Source organism: Myotis lucifugus, unplaced genomic scaffold (genome assembly GCF_000147115.1).
Source record: "Myotis lucifugus unplaced genomic scaffold, Myoluc2.0 scaffold_73, whole genome shotgun sequence".
NCBI lineage: Eukaryota > Metazoa > Chordata > Mammalia > Chiroptera > Vespertilionidae > Myotis > Myotis lucifugus.
In genome coordinates this window covers 804,527-812,983 of record NW_005871121.1, presented here as the reverse complement: position 1 = coordinate 812,983, position 8,457 = coordinate 804,527, and positions in this window count along the sequence as shown.

Genomic DNA, 8,457 nt, shown 5'->3' with positions numbered 1-8,457 from the left:
CTCCCTGTCTTTTTGGTGGGGTACCCTAACTGAGAAAGGACCTGGGCGGGAAGCCCATTCGTCCCTTAGATTCTTAGCGCAGGACTCCCCGCCGTAGTTTTCGTCGTGTGCCTTCTCACGCCTTAGGGGTTTTACCGGGTCCTGGGGGGGAAACCGGTCCGGTGGTGGAGATGGGTGCGGATTCCGGCGTCGCTGCCCTCTGGAACCTGAGAGTGGAGTCGGGTCACGTGGGCAGCGCGCACCCTTCCCTCCTCGCCGCCCGCATCCCGCCTGGAAAAGCCCCGGAGGAGACCGCGATCGCCGTCGCTGTCCCCGGCTGTCAAACGGCGCAAACCCGTGTGCCGCTTCCTGGGAACGGGAGAGCCCCCTCCTCCGCCGTCCGCCAGCTCCTGGGCTGGAAATCTTCAAGAAATGTGTGTCGGGAGACCTGGAGGGCGAACGAGTCCGTGCACTTCGCTTATGCGCCGCCCTCGAGATCCATGGCGAACCTTTCCACCTGTCTCAGCCGACAGCTCTCGGGGTCCTGGGAAAAGCAGGGTTGAGTAGATAGGCCCGCTGTGCGTGCTGGAAGAGTAAACGCGTGGCTAAAGTCCACTGTCAAAATTCAAAGGAAAGCTTGTAGTAGGCTCAGTAATTGATAAATTTGTTGTAAAAATATTGAATGGAGCATTTGCATACGCCTTGGGGGGGGTTGTCGCAGCTTGATTGTGGGGCGACAGGAAAATCTAACTTTTTAAAAGGAAGTCCACATACTGTACATTCTACACACATTAACCAGTCACATAGATGTTAGATTTTTTCGTGTTTTTTTTAATGTTTTTATTGATTTGAGAGTAAGAGAGAAACATCCATGAGAGAGAAACATCGACTGTTTGCCTCCTGCGTGCCCCCTATTGGGGCGTTGAGCCTGCAGCCTGGCGCACGCCCCGACCAGAATGGAACCCACCCAGCCCGTGACCCTTCGGTGCATGGGTTGGCACTCAACCAACTCAGCCACATCGGCCAAGGCGATTGTTTTTTTCTGTTCCATTGTCAAGAAACATCACACATCAAACTAGAATGTAATGAAATGTCAATTTACAAATTAATGTAAAATAAATTATGAAATGTCCATATGGAGATGTTGGTTATACAGCCAGTAAAAATCACATTTTGTATAATATTTAATTGTATGCAATATGCTTAAGCAAAAAATAAAAAGTTTCATGTGATAACTGGAATTATAAGTGATTTTTATTTAACTGGAGATCTTTGGTAAAATTTAAAGTGAACTATTTTCTTCATTTTTGGAGGATTTTTTCCTACCTTTACTTAATAAGCATGTCTATCACAAGTTAAAATTTTAATGTACAGTTTTAACTTCATAAACCTGAAAAGGCATTGCTTCAGATATGTGACTTATTAATGTTTGCTAGTTATAAGTAAAAATGTTGTTTCCTGAGTAAATGCAGTGTTATTTTTACTTTCTAAGTAGTACTGATGAAAGGGTCCTCCAAATTGCTTGCTAATAAAATAAGTTTTCAACAATCTTTGAAAATTTAGATAAGATTGGAATGTGCATGTGGGTAAAACAGATACTGAATGCTGAACCATAGAATTTTATTTTTTAGAGGAATTATTTATTTTGGACAGTAGAGAAAAAATTTAGAGCTGTTGGCTAGACACAAATAGCACTAAGTCAACCAAAGATAAAGCCCACTTTCATGGCAGTATAGCATAGCAGTTAGATGCTCGGGTTCTAGAATGAAATAGATGTAGGGTTAAATACAAACTCCTCTCATTGGTGATGGGATCTTATTCTTTCTGGACCATGGCTTCCTCATCCGGAAAATGGGGATAATATTAGTTTCTAGTTCCTGGACTTCAATGATTTAGGATTAACAAAGATAATATTTGTACAGTGTCCAGCACGTAATTGTACATAAATGTTGAATCATAGAATCTTAAAGAGGAAAAGAAACCATGGAAATTATCTAGTAAGCCTTACTTTATAGGTGAGAAAACCAAAACCCAGAGAGGTTAAGTGATTTGCCAAAGGTCACACTGAAACAGATCCATGTCTAGGATCTAGATTATTCTTTTAACATACCAATACTACTATCGGATATTAATATAGCTTAAGCTTAAACATTAACCCATTTGATCCTATCAACAATAAAATAAGGTTTTTCTGTCCTTCATTCTATAAGTGGGGAAACTGAGACAAAGTAACTCATCAAGGCTACCTACAGCTGATAAGTAGCTGAGCACACATTTGAACCCAAGTATTATGGCTCTGGAACCCCTGGCCTTAGCCATTATGTTATATTTTGTGTACTGCGTTGTCTACCCTATGCCATAACTTTTTTATCACACTGTGTGGAAAGATGAGCCAGTAGATCCTGCGGGTTTGGAAGGTATGAAAATGCTATGTTCAGCCCTAGCCAGGTGGCTCAGTTGGTTGGAGCATCATCCAGTGCACTAAAAGGTGCAATTTTTGTCAGGGCACATACCTAATGTTTCTCTCACATTGATGTTTCTCCATCAATTTTTACAAAAACACTAAAAATGCTGTGTACAAGTTCATGATGTGAAAATGGAGTTGCTAAAATCACAAGAATTTTATTGGAATTTCACAGGGCTTTAGAGTTTAAAGAGACTTTGACCATCATCTAGAATATTGCCCTACCTCTGAAAACACTGAGCACGAACCATCCCAGAAAAATCATCTGTCCTCCCTTTTCATTATGCACTGCAGCAACCATTGTGACACATTGCAGCTTTGAGGAACTTTTTTGATCCTTAATAGTCTAGAAGTACATCCCAATGATTGATTAACCTAAGACTCTTTTACAGTTTAAAATTATCCTCTCATCTTCAAGATAAGAGAATTCTAAAACACACACACACTATTACTGCATAACAAATTACCCTAGAATTAGCGCCTTAAAGCTATTTTATGTGCTCGCAATTCTATAGATCAGTGGTTCTCAACCTTCCTAATGCCGCGACCCTTTAATACAGTTCCTCATGTTGTGGTAACCTCCAATTTCATTGTTACAAACTGAACATAATTAAAGCATAGTGATTAATCACAAAAACAACATATAATTATATATGTTTTCTGATAGTCTTAGACGACCCCTGTGAAAGGGTCGTTCGACCCCCAAAGGGGTCGCGACCCACAGGTTGAGAACCGCTGCTATAGATCAATGATTTGGACTGGCAGAGTTAGTTACATGAGTGGCATCACTTCCACATTTTATTAGTCAAAGTAAATCAAAAGACCAGCACAGATTCAAGAACTGGGGAGACAGATTCCCCTTCTTGATAGGAAGAACAGCAAAAGTCATATTTCAAAGGGATATGGGCATATAAGAATGGGAAGAATTGTTGCATACAGCTTATTACAATATATAATTACTTCAAGAACATAGTAGCTAATTAAAGCTACTGATTTTTTTTTAATGTTTGCTTACGCCATTAGGAACATCAAAACAAGGAAATGCTAGTCAAACTTATTCTTTAAACTAAGCTCAATTTGGTAGCCTTGTGTGGATAAACTTTTGTGATTCCTTAACTTTAATCACTAGATTCCTTTTTATCATCATTTTTTTTTGCTTTCTTTAAGCTTTTCCTACTTGTTCTAAACAGATTCCACTAAAACAGCATAAAAAAAATCAAGTTGAAGCAATTATTGTTCCTAAAGGACATATATACTTTGGTTCAGATTTTGCTACCTTTGATTTATAACGTGGCATTTTACAACACAATTAAATTCATAATTATATACAAATTAAATTATGGCAGTGATGGCGAACCTATGACATGCGTGTCAGAGGTGACATGCAAACTCATGTTTTTGGTTGATTTTTCTTTGTTAAATGGCATTTAAATATATAAAATAAATATCAAAAATATAAATCTTTGTTTTACTATGGTTGCAAATACCAAAAAATTTCTTATGTGACACAGCACCAGAGTTAAGTTAGGGTTTTTCAAAATGCTGACACACCGAGCTCAAAAGGTTCGCCATCACTGAATTATGGGCCACAAGAGATGGAGAGTTTAAAAGGAGTCATATAAATTTTCATTTAGAAGGACAAATATTAAATTGTTGATCTATTATCAAATATTTAGAACTTAACACCCAACAGTGTACAAATAACATGATAAGAAAAAGAAGAGAATTTTTCCCTAAAATGCTTATTTTTAAGAGGGTAGGGAGTAGTTGCCCCTGAGTTGCTACCTGGAGATAAGTTACCTACTAGTAAACCCTGACATGGACTTGTGTCTTCCATTCCTGGTGCTAAAGGCACACACACTTAGGTCTTGCGAGCCAGGTGACACAATGCATGCACCATGCTGACATGTGAGCAAACCTTACAAATTTTCCATTCAGATGCATTTCAGATAGCATTTAAGTGAATTCCATAAAAAAATGTTTTTCAGGTAAACAGCTCTGGTGGGGGTGGGGTGGTGAAGAGATTGAGCAAAATAGAAAAAAAAAGAACTCGTGGTGACTTTCGGGGGAGGGGAAGTTAGAAGAAGGCATAGGGATAAATGGTGATGGAAAAAATAATAAAATAAATGAAATAATTTTTATTATAGCGGAATTTGTAAGTAAATCTGTATTGTAATCTGATAACAGCTAATTATGATTTTGTTGTTGAACTCAGACAATGTGATAGTGCTTTCTAGTTTTCACTGAATCTTTACAAAGATTCTGAGTTAGATATCCCATTTTACAAATAGGGAAACAGATCATTAGTGTCTGGGATAAAATTTAAATGCAGGTCTGTCCGAATGCAGATCTTTTGCCTTAAGTTATATATATTCTGATTATTCCTAAAATTTTATCTCCAGCTCAGACCTGTCCCTGGTGCCTCTAAGCTCTATTTCTAACTACCCAGGCAGACCATCTGAATTTCCTCAGCATCACATAATTAGCCGGACCCAAACTGAACTTATCTTCTCACCAAACCTGTTCTTCCTCTTCCAAAATCTAATCAACACTGTTGCTGTCTATTCGGGCTAATTGGGTAGAAGCCTTGGGGTCAGAGAGGCGCATATGCAAAGATGCAAAGTAATGCAAGTTACTTGTGTACAAGGTTTCTCATCTCACTTATCCCAGCCTAACCTATCACCATAAATATTTGGTTAGACCTCAGAAAGGTCTAGGAAATACAATTTCCTCTCTCCATATACACCAACAATCTTCTAGTCCAAAACCTCATTGCAATAAGTACTTCTACAGTCTCCCTAAGACCAGTCTCTCCTTCACTCCATTATTCCACACTATCAACAGAATAATAATCCAAACAAATCAAATACTACTACTCTCCAATTTAAAATCCTTGTTGACCAATTTTCTACATGAAGTCAAATCTTAAGAAGCATTAGGAAAAGGAGCATGTGTTTTGTTGTGAGTCCAAAGAATTTGGGTGTTAGTCCTATCTCCATCACTCATGAGTTCTGTGAGAACCTCTTGAGCCTCCGTTGCTTCAGCTGCATGCTACTTTCAGTGTCGTGAGAAATCAATGAATGAATAAAGCATCCAAAAGAACCTAGAGCACAGTATAGGGAATAATAATAATAAACACTTATGATATCCGGCCCTCCCACAACTTCACAACTTGATGCACCAAACACACTGATTTCTCATCCTTTGCAGAAATCCATAAAGCAAACAGTAGTTACATTGTATGGGAAGGGAGTGTGGGATACAAGGGAACTTTAGATAGAGATGAGATAGAGTGTTAGTTATGTGGGTGTGTCCATTTGTTAAAGCAACTATTAAAATAATAGAATAGTGGCTACCTTTGAAGGAAGGAGAGGGTTGGGAAGTGTACTGAAGAGGAGTGCCAACGTTGGGGTTACTGGCCATTTTATAGATCTTGACATCAATTATCATTGCATATTTATTTGCTGTGTAATAATTTAATAAGCTGATAGTTATGCACTTTTATGAATCTGTATATTTTACAATAAAAATGTTTTTAAAGTAGCTAACCTAGGCTTCACTGCCTCTGAACTAAATCTAGCATACAATTAGAAATGACTATTGAACTGTTCAAGGCTTTGCATATGCTACTCCTCATGCCTGGAAATATCTTTCCCCTCCACCTGGAAAACTCTTACTCATCCTTCAAGACCCATTTCAGAGATCACTTCTGTGAAACTAGTTTCCACAGACAAATAACTGCTCCATCTTCCTGCTCCTGTTGTACATCATCCTGATTAAATGTCTGACTCTCCCATTAGTGTGAAGTTATCAAGAAACAGACCATAATTTATTCCTCTTTGTTTTATCATCATCTAGCACACAACCTGGCACATAATAGGCAACCATTAAAAGTTACTGGATGGGATTAAATGCATACATTTTCATTTTAATTGGGCTAGAAGAGCCCTAGCCGGTTTGGCTTAGTGGCTAGAGCGTCAGCCTGCGGACTGAAGGGTCCCAGGTTTGATTCCGGTCAAGGACATGTACCTTGGTTGTGGGCACATCCCCAGTGGGGGGTGTGCAGGAGGCAGCTGATCGATGTTTCTCTCTCATCGATGTTTCTAACTCTCTATCCCTCTCCCTTCCTCTCTGTTAAAAAAATCAATAAAATATATATTTTTTTAAAATTGGGCTAGAAGAAATATTGACAACATTCATTCTTGCAATGAACATAATAAGAAAATGTGTAGGAAAAGTCATTTCTAGTGGTTTGGTTTAGTTGGGCCCTTGGCCTAATTAAAACATTCATTTTCTATGTAGAGAACAACCATACAAGGACAATGAAAGGAATGACTATTGTATAGAATTGCTAATGCTATACAGCATATGCTGTAACTGGACAGTTAAAACTACTAATCATCCGTAATGTAAAACCATTCATCATGATTTTGTTTTTGTTTGTATGAAGTTGTTTTTTTTGTTTGTTTGGTTTTCTTTAACTTTCAATTCTGAAATAATTTCAAATTTAATAACAAATTGCAAGAATACAAATAATTTCCAATACTCTACCCAGATTCACCAATTATTTTTTTTTACATTTTGTCAGATTTGCATACCTGTTTCCTCTCTCTCTCTCTCTCTCTCTCTCTCTCTCTCACACACACACACACACACACACACACACTCTCACACACACACACACACACACACACACACACACACATCTTTCTCTTTCTCCAAGTCCAAATACATTTATGATTTTTTGAACCATCTGAGGATGGGTTGCATATATCATGCCCCTTTATCCCTAATTACTTCAGTGTGTATTTTCTGAAAGCAATGACATTATCCTATTTAATAAAGAGTGAATATGCTAATTGACCCTCACACCATCACAAAGATGGCAGCACCCACAGCCAATAAGGATGGAATGTGCTAATTGACTGCCATGCCCTCAAAGATGGCGGCGCCCACAGCCACAAGATGGTGGTGTCTAGTCCCCTCTGTCCCGCCGGAGCACCTGCCTCCAGAGTCCCCCAGTCCCCTCAGCCCCCCAGCTGCCCAGGGCCAGCCCAAGGCACAGGCAAGCCTCACATGGCAGCTGCCCAGCCACTCAGGGCCACCTGAGGCTTGCGCTGCTGGCAGTGGCAGCAGCAGAGGTGTGATGGGGGCTTCATCTTCCCCTGATCGCCGGGTCACCTCCTGCCCCTGAGGGCTCCTAGACTGTGAGAGGGGACAGGCCGGGCTGAGGGACCCCCCCTCCAGTGCATGAATTTTCATGCACCGGGCTTCTAGTTCTTTAATAAGAACAGTACAGTTATCAAATCCAAGAACTTTGCCCTAGCCAATTTGGCTCAGTGGATAGAGTAGTGACCCATGGACTTAAGTATCCTGGTTTGATTCTGTTCAAGAGCATGTACCTCAGTTGCAGGATCTATCCCAGGCCCTGGTTGGGGTGCATGCAGGAGGCAACCAATTGATGTGTTTCTTTCACATCAATATTTCTTTCTCTCTGTCTCTCCCCCTCCCACTCTCTCTAAAAAGCAATAGAAAAATATCCTCAGGTGAGGATTAACAATAAAAAAAGAAATTTAACATTGATAGAATATTTTTGTTTAACCTTCAGTTTATATTATAATTTTGTCAGTTATACTGATAATGCCTGTTATGGATTTTTTTTTATCCAATATAAGACCCAATGCAGTACCACATATTGCATTTAGTTGTCATGTCTCCTTACTTCCGTCTAACCTGGAACCATTCTTCAGCCTTCCATTGTCTTTCATGACAATGACATTTTTATTAATACAGGCCAGTTGTTTTGTAGAATGAGTTCATTTGGATTTGCCTAATGTTTCTTCATGATTATATTGATGTTTTACATGGTTTTTAAAAAAATATATTTTATTGATTTTTTACAAAGAGGAAGGGAGAAGGATAGAGAGTTAGAAACATCAATGAGAGAGAAACATCGATCAACTGCCTCCTGCACACCCACTACTAGGGATGTGCCGCAACCAAGGTACATGCCC